The 22,292-nt window shown below is 37.9% G+C and overlaps 1 protein-coding gene across 2 annotated transcripts in view; it reads right to left on the reverse strand.

Annotated features, from left to right (window-relative positions):
* Positions 1-22,292, reverse strand: part of TAFA2 (TAFA chemokine like family member 2) — a 544,567-nt gene that overhangs the window by 146,090 nt on the left and 376,185 nt on the right. The gene's annotated exons all lie outside the window — the stretch shown is intronic.

Below are 22,292 nucleotides of genomic sequence, written 5' to 3' on the forward strand. Positions count from 1 at the left end.
TTCGATGTCCTCTAAAGTTCTTTCCAGTTCTGTGTCCATTGGCAAGTCTCTTAAACTTTCTGAGACTTAATTTCCTCATAGTTGCCAGGCTCAGTAGGAGCTAAGCCACTAGGCCGTGCATTTCCTGGGGACCGTTTCTCCTCATATCCACTGAGGTCATTCTCCGCACTATGGACAATAGATACCCTCTCCTTGCACTCAATCTCTTGTTCTGAAAACTGTAATCAAGTCAACACTCTCATTGCCTCTAGATTGTCCTATTAGTCTACACACCACTTTTGTGACTTCACTAACTTAAATTATTTTCTTAATCACCACTCTTTTACATTTGTCCTTTCTTCCATTAGTATATAAGCTCTTTGAGGACAGGAGCCTTCTAAATGGTCTCCTTGCTTCAAGGCTCTCCTCCCTATTTTGTTTTCCTAAAGGGCAGATCAAACAACACCATTTCCTCATTCAATAAACTCCATTGGTTCCCAATTACCTCCAGCATCAAATATAAAAACCTCTATTTGGCACTTAAAACAGTCTATTCCCATCCTACTTTTTTGGTCTTCTTACCTTACTCCACTTTATATAGTCTACAGTTTAGCGATGCTGGATCTATCCTTTTACATGCTATTCACCATACCTGGCGTTCTCTCATTCTCATTCTCTCTCCTCCTTCCCTTTCTTTCACTCACTCTCTTTCTCTCTCTCTTTTTCTCTCCCCTTACTTTCACATCCTAATCTTCCTTAAAGTCTCTATTCTCATCCTATTCTCTGTAGGTAGCCTTTCCTGGTCCCCCTCTTCCCGCGCCTCCAACACCTTTCCTCTGAAATTGCATTCCAGTTATGCTGTATATATTTTACATGAACATACGTATTTGACTGTTGTCTCCCCTATTAGAATATGAGCTCCTTAGGGGAAGGTTCTGGTTTTTTGCTTGTTTGTTTGTTTACTTAAACCTCAGCATTTAGCATAGTGCCTGGCACGTAGTAGGTGCTTAATAAGTGATTGCTGACCAGTGACTGACTGACTAAAGAGATTCTATGTCTGTATCCCCAGCACATTGCTTGGTACAAAGTAAATGCTTAATAAATATCATTCAACCATTCATTTATCTGTGAAAGGGAAATAATAATGCCAATAACACCTACCTCACAAGGTTGTTGTAGAAATCAAATGAGATCATATTTAAGTGCTCAGCACAGTGTCAGGTGCAGAGAGGGAAGCTTTATAAATATCTATTATCTTCTTCTTCTAGTTCTATCATGTTATCCACCCACTATGACATGCTACTTCATATTATTATTATTGTACTATAATATAGTTTCTTTATTTGTTTGAATGACCAAAACCATGCAATGACATACAATGATGAATATGATGGGTTCAGATTTAAAGGAAGTAAAGCCAGGCTTAGTATTTATCTCTTTAAGATTTTGTTATCTTATAAATATCTCTTTAAGGTTCTCAAAGCATTGTATACATATTATCTTATTTGATTCTTACAACTTACTTTTGAGGTAGTTACTAAAGGAATTATTAACCTAATTTCATAGATAAGGAAATTTTCTCAAATAAACTAAGTGACTTCTCCATGGTCTCATTGCTAAGAAAAACAATAAGTGCCAGTGGAAGGATTTGAACCCAGGTTTGGTTTCCAGGACTTGTATTCTTTCTACCATACTATACTACCTCTCCCAAGTAATTGATCCAACATATAATATTTTTCTAACAGGATTAGTGGGTGTTTGTGCTGTTGCTGTTCATTTGTTTGTTTGTTTTCCTGTGCTTCCTTCTAGAAAGGCAACATCATATAAATGATATGTAGTGAGAAAGAGCTGGATTCCAACTTCGCCTCTGACAATGTACTAGCTGTGTGACCTTGAACAAATCACTTAATCTTTCTGAACCTCAGACAAATCTCTACCTTATCCACAAAGTCATAGACAGATTGTAATCTGTTTGATTGTAGGAGGAACTTTCTAGACTGATGAAATCACAGAAACTTGACATGTTTTCTTCTTGTTTGGAAGAGTGTGATTCAAAAATGCTGCAAGCAATTCTACACTCAGGTTGAGATTTTCATAGTCTCTCAGGTCTTTAAAAATAATCTTAGGGATCTTCCAGCCAAAAGGCTTCATTTTACAGGTGAAGAAAGGAAGGCCCAGAAAGATTTAATGACTTTCTCCTTTTTTCTCAAATGGGCTCTAGATAAGCTTCTCACATCTTTCAGTTCAGCCTCTGGACAGCTCCACCTGCCCAATTGCCTTGTTCTTTCTCCTTCCCTTCATCCATTCTCCTCCACATCTATCTGTCTGTCTGCCTATCTATCTTACCCAAAACATGCAGTAATGTAGCTGCAAATAACCTGAAGTATTATGACTCCAAGTACAGTGCTCCTTTCCCTAATCCATGTTGATATCATGATCCACTTCCAAGACAGACCTATAATTTCATCCGGCAAGTGAAGAGGCCAACTTGACCAGAATCATATATCTAGTTGGTGGTAGAGCTAGAATTTGAACCCAGGTCTCCTGACTCCTAAATGCTCCTTCCAAAAAATTAAACTGGCTTCATGACCTCCACAACTAAATGATCTATGATTTTATCTTAGGTAGCTTTCCTAGTGTCAAAGGTGGCATTTATACCTGTCTTCTTGTTTCCAAACCCAGTATGTTCTTTACTACAGATCACTTCTTTACCTGTCCTACAGAGAATTCAGAAATCCCAAGAAAACAGCTCCAATAAAACTGGTCCCTAATACTTATTCATTAAACAGAAAGTTTTACTAAGGCTAATTGAGAGAAAATACTTTCTGAAACTCAAAGGCACAAAAGGTCATTTGAGGGGGAAATCACAACACTGTAGCCCCTCCATGTTGCACTGCTGAATTTATGAGCCCACAAAGGAATACAGGTTTAGAGAGGTAGTAACATGGCCAAGTTCATATGAGAAGTGCAAGAAGTAGAACTTGGCTGACTGAAAACTCAATCTTCTTTCCCCTACAGCAGGGTATCTTCATTTGACCTAGTCCACATAAAGAGACTGTGTGCACAGAGATACAGCCACAGAAGCAGAACAAAAAAGGGATTAGTTTTCTGACAATATAGAAATCTAAATTACAAAGACCAGAGTTAGACAAAGATTTGAATGTTAGTTTGATTGTTGTCACCCCTAGTTGATTGTGAGCCCCTATCTTTTGCCTTTCTTTGTATGCTAGCACTTAGTAAAGTGCCTGGCACGTATAAAAATAAATTTAACAAATGCTTATTATACACACGTACACACATATTTGTGTCTAAGAGTAGCCATCTCTAGGGCAGGGGAGGGGAAAGAAGAAAAATTTACAAGATAAAGTTTAATGTTGTACAAGGAATTGTAAGTCATATATAATAAATTTGTAGTTTCATATGTAAGTAAGCATATTTTTATTATTCTATTATGTTACGGAAATGCTTGTTTTATTTCATAAATTAAAAATAAATTGGAAAAACAAATAAATATTTATTTACTGGCTGACTGATTAAATTGAAGCCAGTAGACATTTCTAGAGACAACATATTGTATTTATATGGCATAGTGAAAAGAAGATCAGATTTGTAGTGAAAGGACCTGGGTTTGAATTCTGCTTCTGCTATACCTTTTAACTTGGAAATTCACTTAATGTCTTTGGTTCTCTGTTACCTCATCTGTAACATGAGAAATTAGACTAAATGTTCTAAGGTCCCTTCCTTCTCTAAGTTCTGGGAATATTTCTCTGGGGACTGTGTATCTATTTATCCTATAGCTAAGACACTGACAATACTTTGAAATGCATCTAATTATATTTCCTTGAAATGTTTCCTCTATATATTACTATGACTCTGAAAACTTGATAAATTTAATCTCTTGACTAAAGACTCCTGGTAAGTTTTATCTCCTAGGTTGTCATTATATCAAATGACTAAAACCACTTTATAACCTCTTGAAAGTTTAGGGAATGTGGTTTCTCTGCCAAATAATGCATTTGAAGTCAAATTGCTACATTTGTCACAATTGCTACATTAAAATTTATATGATACAGCTGCAGACTTGTAGCATCCTTATAAACCCACTGTGTATGGTTAGTCTGTAATGTAATTCTGATTAAACAAGACTTCTTTCTCAATGTTATTAACTGTAATTTTCACCTAAGTTGCATTTCCAACAAGATACTTGGGATAAAAATAAAGAAAACCACACAGGAGTAAACAGTTCATCCTTTCTGCTGACAACAATTTCATGGAATCATGCTTTATTTCACTCTTCATTTTTGGATATTTATGTCCTATCCTTTTCTCAGTCACTAACATTCAAGGTAAATTTTTTAAAAAAACTTTTATTTTCAAATTTGTTTCTTCTCTATTTTTATTTCTTGTATCAAATTGCAGAGTATAGTACTTGAGCTAAATAATATGTTGAACAATCTCATGTGGACTCACCCAAGACTAACATTTAGAGTGTTGTTCCTAGAGCTAATTAATTCTGAGTTCCAAACAGATTTAGCGACCAGCTTTTAGACTAAAATCCATTTTTTCAGTTGGAGTGTTCGTGTGTGTGTATGTGTGTGTGTGTGTGTGTGTGTGTGTGTGTGTGTGTTAATATCCATGCAATGGATGAGGAAATGAAGACAATCTAATCCAATTGAATAAATATTTAGTGAATCCCTTTAACATACAAGCAGTTCAACATGGGATAATTATCTTCAAGTATTTGAAGGGCCATCATGTGGAAAAGTGATCAGATTCACTCTCTTTGGTCCCAGAGGGTAGAACCTGGAATAACCGGCAAATTCAAGTTTGATGCTGGGGAAAACTTCTTAATGAGTTAACCAAAAGTGGGATAGGCTACCTGGATAGGCTGTCCCCAAACATCTTCATAAAGGCATAAAAATGTACTAAATTTCATGATCCACTTCCATGAGAGATCTACGATTTCACCAGGACAATTACAGAGACTGACTTGACCAGAATCATATAGCTAGTTACTCATAGAGTTAGGATTTGAATTCAGGTCTCCTGACTCTTAGGGCAACTAGGTGGAGCAGTGCATAGAGTGACAACCTTGGACTCAGGAGGACCTGAATCCAAATTTTGCCCCAGATACTCACTAGCTATGTGACCCTGAGAAAGTAACACTTTTGCCTCAGTTTCCTCATCTGTAAAATAACTTGGAGAAGGAAATGGAAAAGCACTCTGGTATTTTTACCTAGAAAACCTCAAATGGGGTCATGGAGAGTCAAACATGGTTGAAATGACTGAACAACAACAACTCCTAACTCCTAGTATAATTTACCTTCCAATACAATAGGCTGGTTTCATGACATAAGAGTTTTTTGTGATTTTGTCAGCTCAGGAGACTTGTCATGAGGAAGAGGCAGGACTGTACAACCTGTGACCCACAGGCAAGACAAAGGATTTGGGGAGGCCTGAAAAAAGTACAGAGAAAAAAATGTAGAGGATGTTTTCCTCTACATTTTTTGTGGGCCACCCAAAATCCTTTGGTGCACTGCAGGTTGTTCAGGACTGATCAGAAGTATCATTTATACCTAGGTCTACCTACTATACTATTCACTAGTGCAGTAAACTCTACTAAGATGTTTGGGACCTCTACATAAGAATCAGGTATAGTTTGGACAAGATGGGACTGGAGTTCTCTTTCAACTCTTAAATTGTATGATTCTGATCTTCATTTTCCAGTCCTTATTCAGAAAGGAGGTATCAAATATGAAGCCCTTAAGCCTATCATGACCCCTAGCACAGCTGATATGAAATTAAAAATACAATTGAGAAATATTTAACAAAATAAACAAAAATGCAATAGAACATAGATAATGTTAATGTGTGACTTTCTAAGTCAGTATACCAATTGCAAAGATCCTTATATATAGTGTCTATTTTAGTTTGACACTACTGATTTAGAGGTATGGAATTGAAATTCAGATACACACCCCCTAACCTTTTCATTCCCTCACAGAGGCTTATTCAAAATTCTAAATTTAACCTAGTATCTCAAGGATGTTACAAATAGTTAGCGTCAGAACTAGACTACACCTTAGTCCTGGACTTTGCCCAAGAGTGTTTCAAAATCAACCAAGGGCATTTTGAAAATAATTCAGGGGGAGTCAAAGGAGGTAATGGTTGTGAACATCCCAGGTCAACAAGGAAGAAAAAAGGATACTGAAGATCAATATATTCCGGAACAGTATATTACAATAACCACCTAGATGAAATGTGTTTGCTTCAATACACAATTTCATTATAGCCCAGGGAATCCCTTACATACCCTTCCTAGAAAGGAAATAGAAGATAATTTAGAACCCTAGTTTCACTAGACCAATGGTCTTCAAACCTAAGACCATTTTTGGTCCTATAATCCTATCAGTTATTTAAAAAAAAGAATTCTGCTCATTTCCTACTTTATTATTTTGTGCAACTCTGTCCATGTTTTTTCTAGGATTATTGAGCTCATCATTTCTTATTGCACAGTGTGTGTTCGTCCGTTACCAAAGAAGACCATGCACAGTAGTATTTCATCATCAGAATCATATACCACAACTTGTTCAGGTATCCCAGCAATTTCCAATTCTTTGTCACCATGAAGAGAGTGACTACAAATATTTTAGAACACATAGGTTCTTTTCCTTTTTTCCCTAATCATCTTTGGAAATAGACTATTATATACAGTAACAGTAATGTTGTTTTAAGAACAATTTTGAGCAAATGAGTCATTTTGACTATTATAAATACCCAAATTAACTACAAAAAACATAAGGAAGATGCTATCTGCATTCAGAAAAAGAAGTGATAAATAGACTTTTTCTAGTTCCAGGAGCCAAGATGGCAGAGTGACCAGTAACTGCTATCTCCCTCCCCTTGTCCACTTTGACCAGCCCAGAGATTATCTCCCCAGAATAAATTCTGGAACAGTGGGAGAAGCAGAAGGGATAAACAGACTCTCAGCCTGGGAGCCTAGAAAGATCTCCAAGGAGGGTTCCTCTTGTTGTGCCCACAGGCGACCAGTGCAGGATCAGAGCTGTCCTAAACAGTCCCACCTCAACAAAGCAGGTGAAGGTCCTGAACCCCAGGGGAGTGAACCCAGCAACTGCCAGGACCACAGGCGTGCCTCAGCACCCCAGTGGAATTGGGAAGACACTAACGCAGAAAATTGAGCTAGCCTATGCTCTAGCTCAGCAGAGGAGCCTCTGGCATCCAGACCACCCCTCCCTCACACTTAATGAGCTACCTCCAGGGTAATTATGAGGAAACGCAAAAAGACCTAACTGGTCACTGCTTTCAAACACCAGCCAGCTTAGCACCAGGTAAGCTATAGCATTTAATTTCTAGCTGAAAAACCAGAGGCCACAACACACAAAAACTAAAGTTTTAGGCACAAGAACTGTGAGACAGAGCTCCCTGTGCCACAGATGCAGAGATCTACCTTAAAAGCCAGGAAAAGGGTTATTATCATAAGTAAAAAGTAAAGCAGAAAAGACTATAGAATTTTTCCGTGGGGACAAGGACCAAAACACAAATACCAGAGGTCAGCATTAAGACTGTACTCCCATGTGAAATTTCAGAAGGGGATATGAATTGGTCAGAAGAACAAAGAGCCTTCTTGGAAGATCTCTGGAAGGATTTTAAAACCCAGATTAGAGAAATAGAAGAAAAATTGACCAGTGATTTTAAAAATATGAGAAAAGAATTCACTGAAGAGAATAGCTTCTTAAAAAGGAAAATTGGACAGACAGAAAAGGAAGTACAAAACCTAACTGGCAAAAATAACTCCTTAAAAGGAACAATTGGACAGATGGAAAACGAGATGCAAAAGTTAAATGAAGAAAACAATTTGATAAAAACCAGAATCAGGCAAGTAGAAGCTAATGAATCTATGAGACACCAAGAATCAGTTAAACAGAATCTAAAGAATGAAAAGATAGTCAAAAATGTAAAATATCTAAGTGGAAAAACAACTGACCTGGAAAATAGATCCAGGAGATAAAATCTAAGGATTATTGGTCTACCAGAAAGACATGACGAAAAAAAAGTGCCTGGATAATATCATCCAAGAAATCATCAAGGAAAATTGCCCAGAAGTCCTAGGTCCAGAGGGCAAAATAGTCATCAAAAGAATCCACTGTTCACCTCCTGAAAGGGATCCCAAACTAAAAACACCAAAGACTATCATTGCCAAATTCCAGAACTATCAAGTGAAGGAGAAAATACTGCAGGCAGCCAGAAAGAAACAATTCAAATATTGAAGAGCTACAGTCAGGATCACACAGGACCTTGCAGCTTCTACATTAAAAGATTGAAGGAATTGGAATATGATATTCCGTAAGGCAAAGGAGTTGGGACTACAGCTAAGGATTAATTACCCAGCAAAGTTGAGCATAATATTTCCGGCAAAGAGATGGACATTCTTTGAAATAAGGGATTTCCAGACCTTACTGATGAAAAGGCCAGAACTCAACAGAAAATTTGATCTTCAAACACAGGTCTCAAGAGAGGCATAAAAAGGGGAAAAAAAAAAACTTGTTACACAGTATGGGCAAGCTGTTTACATCCCTATAAGGGAAGATAATGCTTGTTAATCTTGAGAATTGTATATTTATTATGAAATGTAAAAGGGATATACATAGATAGAGGGAGTAGGTATAAATTAAATGATGTCATGATAACAAATGTGACTAAGGGTGTGAAGAGATTGTAATGGCAGATGTGAAAAGGAGGAGGCAGTAAAAAAATAAATTCCATCACAGGAAGAGGCACAAAAATATATTACAGTACATATTATACTATATGCAGTATATAATAAATATATTAGAGTACAAAAATATAATTACAGTAAAGGGAAAGAGGGGAGGGAGATAAATATTGTTTGAGAGGTACTCTTATCTGACTGAATTCAAGGAGGGTCCAACAAACTCAGGTAAGTATAGAAATACAGGTAGCTCTGTAGGCAATAGGAGGGGAATGGGGAAAGAAAAGGGAGGGGAGGGTAAAAGGGAGGGAAGAAGTAGTAAGGGAAAAGGGGTTTAAAGGGAGTGGGGCTGAAACAAGGGAGAGAAGACTGAGCGAAGAGGTGGTCAAAAATTGAAACTCTATTGAGAACAGGAAGGGAGAACTAAAAGCATAAACAAGGGGAAAGGGGCATGGAGGGAAAGACACAAATAGTAATCATAACTGTGAATGTGAATGGGATGAACACTCCCATAAAATGGAGATGGATAGCAGAATGGATTAAAAACCATGATCCAAAACATGTTGTTTACAAGAAACACATTTGAAAAAGGGGAGATAAACAGAGTAAAGGTAAAAGATTGGAGCAAAATTTGTTGTGCTTCAACTGATGTAAAAAAAGCAGGGGTAACAATCTTAATCTCAGACAAAGCAAAAGCAGAAATAGATCTAATCAAAAGAGATAAGGAAGGAAACTATATCCTGCTAAAAGACACCATAGACAATGAAGCAATTTCATTTCTGAACATATATGCTCCAAGTGATATAGCATCCAAATTCTTAGAGAAGAAGTTAAGGGAGTTACAGGAAGAAATAGACAACAAAACTGTACTAGTGGGGGATCTCAACCTCCCCCCTCTATGCACTTGATAAATCTAACCTCAAAATAAACTAGAAAGAAGTTAAGGAGGTGAATAAAACTCTGGATAAGGTAGATATGATAGATTTCTGGAGAAAAATGAATGGGAATAGGAAGAAATATACCTTTTTCTCAATGGTACAAAAATTGACCATGTACTAGGGCATAAAGATTTCACAACCCAGTGCAGAAAAGCAGAGATAGTCGATGCATCCTTCTCAGATCATAATGCAATAAAACATACTATGTAATCAAAGGCCATGGAAATATAAACCAAAAGCTAACTGGAAACTAAACAATCTAATCCTAAAGAAGGAGTGGGTTAAATAACAAATTATAGAAACAATCAACAACTTCATTCAAGAAAATGACAATAATGAGACAACCTACCAAATTTTATGGGATACTGCAAAAGCAGTCCTTAGGGGAAGTTTTATATGCTTGAATGCCTACAGGAATAAAATAGAGAAAGAGGAGATTGATAAATTGGGCATACAGCTAACAGAGCTCTAAAAAGAACAAATTGAAAATCCCCAAGTAAATATCAAATTAGAAATACTGAAAACCAAAGGAGAGATTAATAAAACTGAAATTAAGAAAACTATTGAACTAATAAATAAAACTAGGAGTTGGTTTTATAAAAAAAACCCATAAAGTTGATAAATCTTTGGTCAATTTGATTTAAAAAAAGAAAGAAGGAAACCAAATGACCAATATCAAAAATGAAAAGGGTGAACTCACCTCCAATGAGGAAGAAATTAAAACAATAATAAGAAATTAGTTTGCCCAACTGTATGCCCATAAATTCAACTATTAAAATGAGATGGATGACTGTTTTAAAAAGATACAAATTGCCCAGACTAACAGAAGAAGAAGCTGCATACTTAAATAACCACATCTCAGAAAAAGAAATTGAATCAGCCATCAATGAACTCCCTAGGAAAATGTCTCCAGAGCCAGATGGATTCACAAGTGAATTCTATCAAACATTTAAAGAACAGTTAATTCCAATACTATATAGATTATTTGGGAAAATTGGGGAAGGAGTCCTCCCAAATTCTTTTTATGATACAAATATGGTTTTGATACCTAAACCAGGAAGACTCCAAACAGAGAAAGAAAATTATAGATCAATTTCTCAAATGAATATAGATGCAAAAATTTTAAATAAGATTTTAGCAAAAAGAGTACAGCAACTAATCATGAGAATAATATATTATGATAAGGTAGGATTTATATCAGGAATGCAGGGATGGTTCACTATTAAGAAACCTTAACATTATTGATCATATCAACAACAAAACTAACAGAAACCACATGGTTATCTCAATAAATGCAGAAAATGCTTTTGACAAAATACAACACCCCCATTCCTATTGAAAACACTGGAGAACATAGGAATAAATGGAACTCTTCATAAAATAATAAGTGGTATCTACCTAAAACCTTCAGCAAGCATTATATGCAATGGGGATAAGCTAGATGCATTTCCAATAAGATCAAGGGTGAAACAAGGATGTCCATTATCACCACTATTATTCAATATGGTACTAGAAATGTTAGCTGTAGCAATAAGAGAAGAAAAAGAAATTGAAAGAGTTAGAATAGGCAAAGAAGAAACTAAGTTATCACTCTTTGCAGATGATATGATGATATACTTAGAGAATCCCAGAGAATCAAGTAAAAAACTACTTGAAATGAGAAGTGATAAATAGACGGATATGATTTTACATACACATATATGTATATATGTATATATGTATATATGGAGGGAAACACAGACACACACACACATACACATGCATGTGTCTAAATGTAGCCATCTCTAGGAAGGGAGGGAGAAGGGAAGAAAAAAAGAGAAATTTACATGACAGTTTTATTATATATTTAAAAGAAATAGCAAATTATACATAATAAATTAATGGTTTCTTGTGCAATCATCTATGTTATGGAAATGCTTGTTTTATCCCAAAAATTAAAAATAAAATAAATAATTTTTAAAAGAAGCAATCACACTCATATATTTGTTTATATTTGCCTCTCTTTGTATCCCCAGTACTTCACATAGAAGGTATTTAATAATTGCTAGTTAACTATTTATACATTATACGCATGTGTTACTAAGTCCATTACAAAATCTACACAATAACAGATATTCAAAAGGAAGAGATAACAAATAAAACATATTTTCTAACTCTTTAAAATTTACCAATAGAATAAAAATTTTATACCAGTGTGATTGAATATGCATCATTATTATCTTTAAATAGATTTGATGTTTTGTGGCATAATATTTCAAAGATCTGGTTCTGAGTCATAGTTCATTTGGATTCTTGGTTGTAGTAGCTATCATAGGTGAAAACTGATACCTCACAATGATAGGGTTACAGACTGAATGTGGGTTTCAATGGTATAAAGAACTCCTGAGTTAGGGAACTTCTACCAATGTTGGTCTTCTCTTCACCTCGCCAACTTAAACAGGTGCCTAGAGCATTGAGAAGTTAAGCAATTGTCCCAAGGTGACATAGCCAGTATGTGTCTAGGACAAGGCTTGAAAACAACTCTCCCTGACTTCAAAGCTGAGTGTTTATCCCCTACATGATATGACACTACCTCTTGTCTCTCAAGGATACATAGTTCTAAATGGAAAAATTAGTTGAATTTATTCATGATAGCAAGTTTTAAATCCCAATAAGTGATTATATGAAGGGTTTTTGTTGACATTTGACAGAGCAGAGAAGAGAGCTTATGGAAATCACTTCATGGTTTACGACTGATGGACACTGGAGTGGGGAAAGTCTTGAGAACAGGAGATCAATGAGGAGGCCATTGTCATTACATAGGTAAAAAGGTGATGATGGACTCCCCTAAAGTGGTAGCTGTATAAAAAGGAGAGAGAGAATATGATTTGAGAGCTACAAGTTGCAAGATTTGGCAGCCTACTAGATATATATGGGGTGAAGGAGAGTAAATGGTCATAAGATAATGGTAAGGTTATGAGTCTAGGAACCTGCAAGAATGCTCCTCATCCACAGAATTAGGGACTTTGGGGAGGTGGAGGCTGAGCAATGATAATCAGTTCAGTTTTAGACAAATTGATTTGGCTAAATCTCCAAGATATCTACAGTCTGGGGGGTAAAGGTGGAAGAATGTAAAAACATTTCCTTTATATGAGATGATAGCAATTCAATTACTTTTCCCTCATTTTTTTTAAGCTATTAAGACCTTGATCACATCCAAAGACAAACATTGAGATAGGGATGACTCTGGAGTAGAAAATTAATGAAATTGTGACCAAAAAATTAACAACTGTGATCTAAGGCTCAAAGAGTTTACCAGATTCTAATTATGCTACATTTACATAAAGTCAACAAAATATTGAATAATCTTCCAAACTGCACATTTAATTCGCCCAGGAATTCCACAGGCTGATGTGCAATAAACTCAACAGTTAAATACACAATACTTGAGAAGTGCTTAGACTACAATGCCCATCTTTTCCTCTGATGTTAGTATGACACTTCAAACTCTTGGAGCTCTTTATTTGCTAGTGTCTGTGTTTAAAATGGCTTAGTTTATCAAGGTTTGAATCTCTGTGTTTAATTGGGAGGCAGGAGGCAACATGAGATGGGGGACTGCAATATTTGTTTTTAGTTTAGAAACAATCTCTTAGAAGATGGATATATTTTTAAATCTCATCTTGCCAGCTCTTTTCAACCTGTTGACAGGAAAGGGGGTAAGGGGCAGAGAACACAAAAGAAAAGGAAAAAAGAAGGAAGGAAAAAGAAGAAGTGGAAGGAAGAAAGGGAAAGAGAAGAGGAAGGAAGGGAATGGGAGGGAAAGAGAAAAGGAGATGGAAAGAAGGAAGGAAGGAAGGAAGGAAGGAAGGAAGGAAGGAAGGAAGGAAGGAAGGAAGGAAGGAAGGAAGGAAGGAAGGAAGGAAGGAAGGAAGGAAGGAAGAAAGACTAACATCTACACTTTATCTCAAGTCAAAGCTGACAGTGCCAACCAATGGTGCATACAAAATCAAAATTTGGCAAAAATTAGTCAATCAAATGCTAAATTGTATCACATATTCCAATATCATCTCCTGGCACCTAAAAATGAAAATTATTCTACAAGTTTGAGTGGGGCAGAGAGGAAAAAAAAGGGAAAAAATAAGTTTACATAATAATTGCTGTATATTTGGGCGGAACAGAAAGTTGTACATAGTAGATTTGCAATTTTATGTGTAATCATCTTTTTTAATTATACTATTATGGAAATGTTTGGCATTTTTTTCTATGAATTGCAAGTAAAATAAATTTTTTTCAAATACGTTTTTTTACATTTTCAATTCTCACAGTCTTACAGGTTACATTTGACTAAGGAACTAATTAATAATAAAAATAATATAGGAACTGAAGTTTCCCTGCATGCTAAATAGTAGCATTGAGTTAAAACTTATTTGCACTCATCAAGGCAGAAAGTTCACCCTTGGTAGTGCTGAAAAAATTTCAAGAGTATAAATTTTCTGTACAAAGTCAATTGTAATTAACACTCGTTAATCTGGTTGCCTTCTCAACCAACAGAATAATAATATATGAGACAATTTTTAAAAAAATATGCAGCTCCAGATATATCCTGTTCTTTTAAAGAGCTGTCATCACAAAACCTAAGGATGTCAACTTTTGTTGAAGCATGAATTTTGATCGATTTTTAAAAAATTAAGATCGCAGAAGTTAAAGCCAGAAGCTCATTCCAACCTATCCACTCAACCTCATCTCTCTACTCCCCTTCATACATCAAGTCCCGCCAAATTATACTAATCATATCCTGTCCTCTCCTACCACTGGGTAATAATGATTCCACCTGCCAGAAAGATAAACTTCTCACATATCTGTGCATATGAGGCCTACTTCAGTTACCACCACCCCCATGAAACCTCTCTGACCCTTCTATCTGAAAATGGTCTTTCCCTCTTCACATTTCTGGCAGCAGTTTATTTAACAGAATTCTTTTCCCCTTTAATACAATCTATCTTATACCATACTTACTCCCATGCAAGTTGTATACTTTCTACTGGAGGAAAGGAATTATATATTTTTTCATCTCTGTATCTAGAGATTACGTGCTTCATAAATGTTTATTGAAACTGCAATGGGGTGCAGGGTGTGTTCAGGGAGGACTAGTACCTTTGGTGTGATGACTGCCAAGCCCTTTTTGGGGGTCTTTCCACCTTTGGTGTCCTTCTGTTCCACCTAACTCTCACCTGTGGCTTCAAGAAGCTGCAGCAAGCTCAGCAGCCACACCCAGGTAAACCATTTGACAGATGGGCCAACCAGGTTGAGGGTAACCAAGGGTTCTCAAACCCATTGATTAGTTAGGGAGGTGTCTACCCTGAGCATGTGAAGACTTCCTCTGGTGGAATGGGCAGATGAGAGCAATTTGTTCCAATGGCCATGAAGGCAAATGAGGCAGGTGATGTGGAGCACTTAGAGCTTGGTTAGAAACCAAAGACATCAAGGTCATCCACTGCATCCTTAGTCATCACCAGCCATCTTGACTCTGTCCTGCCACAGGACTATGATGACTCTGGAGGAGAGAATGAGGTTGATGACTTTGTGCAACTTTGCCTCACTTAAATCCAATTTACGCACAAAACAAAAGACATCATCCATACCATCGACAGGCAAGTGATGAAGCAGCAAGTACAGATACACTGGGAGCTATAGTCACAACCCTGCATGCAGGCAGCCTAGGCCGTAGGGTTGTTTCTCACTGGATGCACAGTGGGACTAGGCAGCCCCTAGGTGTCTGAGTAGCCTTTAAAGGATTGTACTGCTCAGCTCCTGGTGTGAAGAAGGGGGCTAGAAAAGGTACCTTAAACATTGTCTGCTTACCCAACCCTGGCCTGATTACTGCAGCAGGTGGGGAATCCCACTATCCAGTCAAAACACAAAAAAATGTACGAAATGTATGAAAATATCTGCAAAGATGATTCCACTCACCACTGGCACGTGGAATGTGAGCGCAGTAATAGACAACACAAAATCCAGTAGACCTGAAAGAAGAACTGCTCTTATTGCAAGAGAACTCAACAGGTATTGCATCCAAATAGCAGCACTGAGTGAAACAAGGTTGGCAAATAAAGGCCAGCTTGCTGAATTTGGAGCTGGATACACCTTTTTCTGGAGTGGGCTCATGTTGGGGTGTAAGCTCAATTCTCACATGAACGGTCTCGGGTCAGATAAAGGTGAGGGCTTCTAAACCGCAGAGCTTTCACCAGGCCCCCCAGAGAACAGCTGGGAATTGAGGAGTGAGACACAAGCTATCTTGTTTTTCCATCTCTTGTCAGTGGAAACTTGCTGGGGAGAGCATCCCACCCTTGAGATTGGTCCATGGTCTGAGCACACCTGTTATTAATTGGCTAAGGGGCTGAGAGCATGCAAGGTGTCCATGAGCAAACTAGCAGGGGGAGAGCTTAAATGGGGACAGGAAAGCCTGAGGGTTCCTTTTCCTTGCTCCTCAGGAGAGAGAAGGGGGCTCCTGTGGGGGGCTCCTGCAGAGAACACTAGCTCTGCATACTGAGAGGGGAAGGGTTCCTCTCTCCTCTGGAAGGAAAAGAGGGCTCCACGGGGAGAGCTCATCCTACATGCTGACATGTAGCTGGTATCTGGAATAAAGCCTACACTTCTGTTTGACTCTGGAGGTCTCTTCTCCCATTACGTTTATCCGGCTGATCACCAAAGACCTGAGTTAGATAAGAAGGACCCAGCAGCCCACGGCAGTTAGGCCAGACAGGCACAGTGAAGGGGAGTGCCATTAAGCTGGCCTGGGTTTTTCAATCAAAACTAATCTAATCAACAAGCTGGCATGCCTGCCAAAAGGAATGAATGACAGGCTCATGACAATGCAATTGCCACTCACAGGAAAATACCATGCCACCATCATCAGTGCCTATGCTCCCACCATGACAAACCATGATGAAGTCAAATAAAAATTTTATGAAGACCTAGAGACACTTATCATCAACGTGCCAAAAGAGGATAAGCTTGTAATTCTGGGCAACTTTAATTCTAGAGTAGGCTCAGACTACCAGACCTGGAAGGGAATCCTAGGGAAGAATGGAGCTGGAAACAGCAAGAGCAATGGTGATTTACTGCTGAAGACTTGTGCATCACGTGACCTTCTCATCACCAACACTATCTTCCATTTACCTAAACAAAATAAAACTTCATGGATGCACACTCGCAGCAAACATTGGCATCTAATAGACTATGTGATTGTAAGGAGAAGAGACAGACAAGATGTGAGAGTGACAAAGGCAATGTGTGGTGCAGAATGCTGGACTGATCATAGACTTATCCTTTCCAAGTTAAATATTTGAATTCATCAAAAGCGCCATCCCCAAGGCAAAATGACCACCAGAAGAATTAAATGTCAACAAATTAGAGCTCTTCCCTGAGTGTGAACAGTTTGTTACTAACTTGGAGGGAAAGTTGAGCCAACATACAGTTGGCAATAGTGGAGCAGAAAAGGAGTGGGCAGCTTTCAGAGATTTGGTGTACAGCACTGTATTTGCTCGTCTGGATCAGAACACTCACAAACACCAAGAGTGGTTTAATGAAAGTGATGGTGAAATTCAGAAGCTGATAAATGAAAACGAGAACTCCACAGGATTTACCAGCAGGATAGTTCATCCACCTCTAAGAAGGCAGCATTTAATTCCATAAAAAGCAAAGTACAAGTAAAACTTAGAGAGATGCAGGATTCCTGGCTCAGTAAGAAGGCAAATGAAATTCAGTTTTATACTGATAGTAACAATTCAAAGTGCTTTTATTATTCCCTGAAAGCTATTTATGGACCAAAAACCTATGGTGCATCACAACTACTCAGTGCTGATGGAGCCACATTGATTAGTAATAAGGACATGATCCTAGAGAGATGGGCTGAACACTTCTATAGTGCTCTCAACAGATCATCATCAATCAATGCTGAGGTCATTGACTGTTTACTTCAGGTTGAAGTAAGTCCCTACTTAGCTAAAATTCCAACTAAAGAAGAGGTTTTGAGGGTCATTAGGCTCCTTTCATGTGGCAAAGCACCTGGTGCTGATTCTATTCCAGCTGAGATTTACAAAGTAGGGAGACCGTCGCTCATGCAAAAGCTGACTGAAATTTTTCAGGTTATATATCAAGAGGAGGTTATCTCTCTCCCCAGGAGTTCAAGGATGCCTCCATTGTCCATTTCTATGTGTGTGTTTGTCTTTTGCTGCCAAATAAGTCCATGTCATCAGAGAAATAATGGTGGTGCAGTAAATAGAGCATCAGTGCCGGAGTCAGGAAGACCTGAGTTCAAATCTCACCTCAGACACTTGACACTCACTAGCTGAGTGACCGTGGGCAAGTCACTTAACCCCAATTGCCTCGTGCTAGGTCACCTCCAGTCATCCTGATGAATACCTGGTCACTGGATTCAGATGACTCTGGAAGAGAAGTAAGGCTGGTGACCTGCACAGCACACCCTCACTCAAAACAAAGTCAAGTGCAAGTCACGTCCATCTCTATAAAGGTTAAGGGAATAGATTGTTCTCCAACAATCACAGGGGGGATCTCTCTCTTAGTCATGACTGGCAAAATTCTTGCTAGAGTGCTCCTTAATAGACTGATCCTTCACCTGGAAGATGGTTATATACCTGAGATCCAGTGTGGCTTCAGGAAGGGCTGAGGAACAGTTGATACGATGTTTGCTGACTGACAACTCCAGAAGAAATGGCAGGAGCAGAACATGTACACAATGTTTGTAGATCTGACCAGGGCCTTTGACACTGTTAGTCATGAGGGCTTATAGAAAATTATGTCAAAATTTGGTTGCCCAGAGAAGTTCATCAATCTTGTACATCAATTTCATGATGGCATGTTTGCCCGGGTTCTGGATAATGGACAATGCTCTTGTGCCTTCCTAGTCACCAATGGAGTGAAACAGGGCTATGTGCTTGCTCTCATGCTTTTTAGTTTGATGTTTTCAGCCATGTTGACAAATGCTTTCAATGAGTATGAACATGGCATCAAGGTCAACTACTATTCTGATGGCAAATACTTCAATTTGAAAAGGCTTCAAACCAAGACCAAAGTAGAGGGAGTGTTGGTGTATGATTTTCTGTTTGCAGATGAATGTGCACTCAATGCAGCCTCTGAAGCTGAGATGCAACAAAGTATGGATCAATTCTCTGATGCCTGTGCTAATTGCGGCCTAATAATTAACACCAAGAAAACACAGGTGCTCAATCAGCCACCTCTATTCCATCCATACATGGAACCTTTGGTTACAACAAATGGAGAAGTTTTGAATGCTGTGGATAAGTTCACTTACCTTGGTGTACTTTCCAGGGATGTACACATTGACAATGAGGTTGATGCATGCATTGCCAGAGCTAGTTCAGTGTTTGTGAGGCTCCAAAGAAAAGTTTGGGAGAGAAGAGGTGTTAGACTGACGACCAAACTGAAGGTCTACAGAGCCCTTGTGCTGACCTCATTGTTATATGCTTGTGAAACATGGACAGTTTACCAGAGCCATGCCAGGAAACTGAATTGCTTGAATTTGAACTGTCTTAGGAAGATTCTCAAGATTACCTGGCAGGATGAGGTATCAGACACTGAAATCCTTGCTCGAGATGAGCTGCCAAGTATTCAAACTATGCTTCAGAGAGTGCAGCTCTCATGGGCTGGCCATGTTGTTCAAATGCAAAACGTACACTTGCCAAAAAGAGAACTCACATGAGGCAAGCGATCACATGGTGGCCAGAAGAAGCACCACTGGACACTCTTAAGGTCTCTCTCAAGAACTTTGGATTTGACTGTGCAACATGGGAAACACTGGCACAGCACTGCTCGTCATGGCATGCCCACATCAGAAAGATGCTGTGCTCTTTGAGCAAAGCAGAATTGAGACAGCACAAAGACAACACAGGATGCACAAATATCGGATATCCAACCCAAATATTCACAAGGACCATCTGTGCCCAACCTGTGGTAGAGCATTTCAAACTCATAATGGTCTGATTAGCCACAGTTGGACACACCAAAATTTCACTTTATCATGGTGATGTCATTTTGGTCCTCTTCATAGATGAAGAACAACAACCAACCAACCATTGAAAGTGCAAACTGAGCTTCAAGCTCTAATTATATTGATGCACAGACATACAGTAAGAATCAAATGGGATAATTTTTATTTTTATTTTTTATTAAACACTTATTATGTCCTGGGGATACAAATAGAATACAAATAGATACAAATAGAAAAAGAAGATAGTTCCCTTCCCTCAGTAACTCACATTCTAACTGAGAGAAACAATACACATAGGGGGGTTCAACTATAAGGCAGAAGGTAGGGCCCAGTGTGTCACCATTGTAGTGAAAAGATTGTATTTGATGAGAAGAGTATCTGCTTAAATCACATGGAAGTCTAAATCCCATGTGGTGGGAGGAGCTTGCTTAATGGGTGGAACAGAAAGGGGTGGAACAGAAAGAGGTGGGGCTAGAGCAGAGTTGAGAGGAAGTTGGTCAGATTAGTTGGAGCTGGGAGAGAGAGAAGAAGCAGGCCACTAGGATTGTGTTTGTTTGTGGGAAGGCCTGATACAGTATATACACTTCTTGGTTACTATGATGGATTTCTTTGTTACTATGATGGATTTGGTTTTCTGGTGTTAAGATTTGGCTTTCTGGTGTTTGAAGAAATGATTTTCTTCTGCCTTCTATATGGAAAGTCTGTTATACTTTGCAATTCTGAACGACACCAGCATATTCATAGTCATCCTCGGTACTGTGAATGTTGCCTTGGCAATACAGGGTCCCACTGGGATCTAGAGAGTTACAAGCAGGGGAAGAGAAAGTCCCTTTAGCACCTCGTGAGTCTCACCATAACATAAGAAGAGAGATTCAGGAGACAGAAAAAGAAGACACCCCCAAAGATAACCAACACAAAAAAACTTTTTTTCCTTCTAATTAGGTGTCAGTGACCCCCTGGATTAGGGCAACATCTGCCTCCTAGCATGTCAAATCTCTCCCTACTATCATACATCCACAGATTAATATCCCTTATACACAAAGTGATATCACTCTTAAATTCAGTGTTCAAATATTAAAAGACTACTATGTACTGGGGAACACAAATAAAAAGACCACTATCCCTACTTTTTGGGGACTTACATTCTACTTGGCAGAAGGGAGAATGAAGAATATAATATGCACATATAAGTAAATACAAATTCACTTAAGAAGAGAATACTGACAACAAAGGGAATTTAGAAACCCCTCACAAAGATCTTCTGCTCAACATTTTTCAAAAGTTCTCTCTTGCCTAGGGGGGAAAAACACAATTCTTTAGTGTAATATTCAAGTTCCTTGAAATCTGATTACATATAAGACATATACAGTACAAAACAGGAGCTAATCTCAGAGGGCAGAGTCTTGAGTGAAGCCAATGAATTCAAAGACCTGAGGGGAAATGCACTTTTCAAAGGGCTTTCTGTCAAATAATCCTGAGAAGCAGGTATTACAATTATGATCCCTATTTTTTTAATGAGAAAGCTGAGGTTCCAATATATTAAGTGGCTTAATAATAAAAGCTAGTATGTACCAGGTATTATGCTAAAGACTCTACAAATATTATCTCATCTGATCCTCACAACAACAACCCTATACTATTACATGTATATGTACTATGTACTATTATTATTCCCATTTTATAGATGAGGAGTGTGAGCCAGACAATAATTAAATGACTTGCCAAGTGTCACATAGTTAGAAAGTGTCTTAGGCTAGATTTCAACTTGGGTCTTCCTGCCTCTAGGTCCAGAACTCTAACCACTATACCACCTAGTTTCCTGACTGACTTTAAGTCAGATAAATTGTAAGTATCATAGGTAGGATTCAAATCCAATTGTCTACATTTCCAATTACAGTACTTTTTCTACTATCACCACAATATTACCCTTTCTGTTGACATCTTATGCAATCTTCAAGGCCTCATAGAAGACACATGAAATAGTTTATTCTCATCCAATTTCAGTGACATTAATCAAACTACCACTTTTGGGTGCCAGCATTAATTAAACTAATATCAAGTAAAACTGAATATAGCATAATTTGGATAAAATTAAATATTTCTTTCACAAGAATATTAATGCTTACAACCACAGTGTGTGAGGAATTTTCGTGGTAGACTTCGTACTTCATTGCAATGCAAGGACTTAAAAAATTCCCAACGGACTCTTGAGGTAAAATGTTTTCCACATCCAGAGAAAGAATTATGGAATTCGATTGCAGAATGAAGCAGATCATTTTCTTTTGTATTATGTTCTGTTTTGTTTTGTTTTATGATTTCTCCCATTCATTTTAATTCTTCTATGCAACATGACTAAGGTGAAAATGTGTTTAATAGGAATGTATGTGTAGAACCTATATAAAATTGTATACTGTCTCAGGGAGGGAGTGGGGAGGGAAAGGGAAAGGAGTGGGAGGGAGGGAAAAAAATTTAAGATATATGGAAGTGATTGTAGAACACTGAAAATGAATAAAATAGTTTAATTAAGAAAAGAATATCAATGTTTGAGTTCAATGAAAAGTTATAAATTCAGCCTTTGTTGCTTTCGCATCTTTAAGATTTTCTAAATCTCCTTATATGATAGATTCATCAAGAT

The sequence above is a fragment of the Notamacropus eugenii genome, chromosome 3 (assembly GCF_028372415.1).
Source record: "Notamacropus eugenii isolate mMacEug1 chromosome 3, mMacEug1.pri_v2, whole genome shotgun sequence".
Taxonomy (NCBI): Eukaryota; Metazoa; Chordata; class Mammalia; order Diprotodontia; family Macropodidae; genus Notamacropus; species Notamacropus eugenii.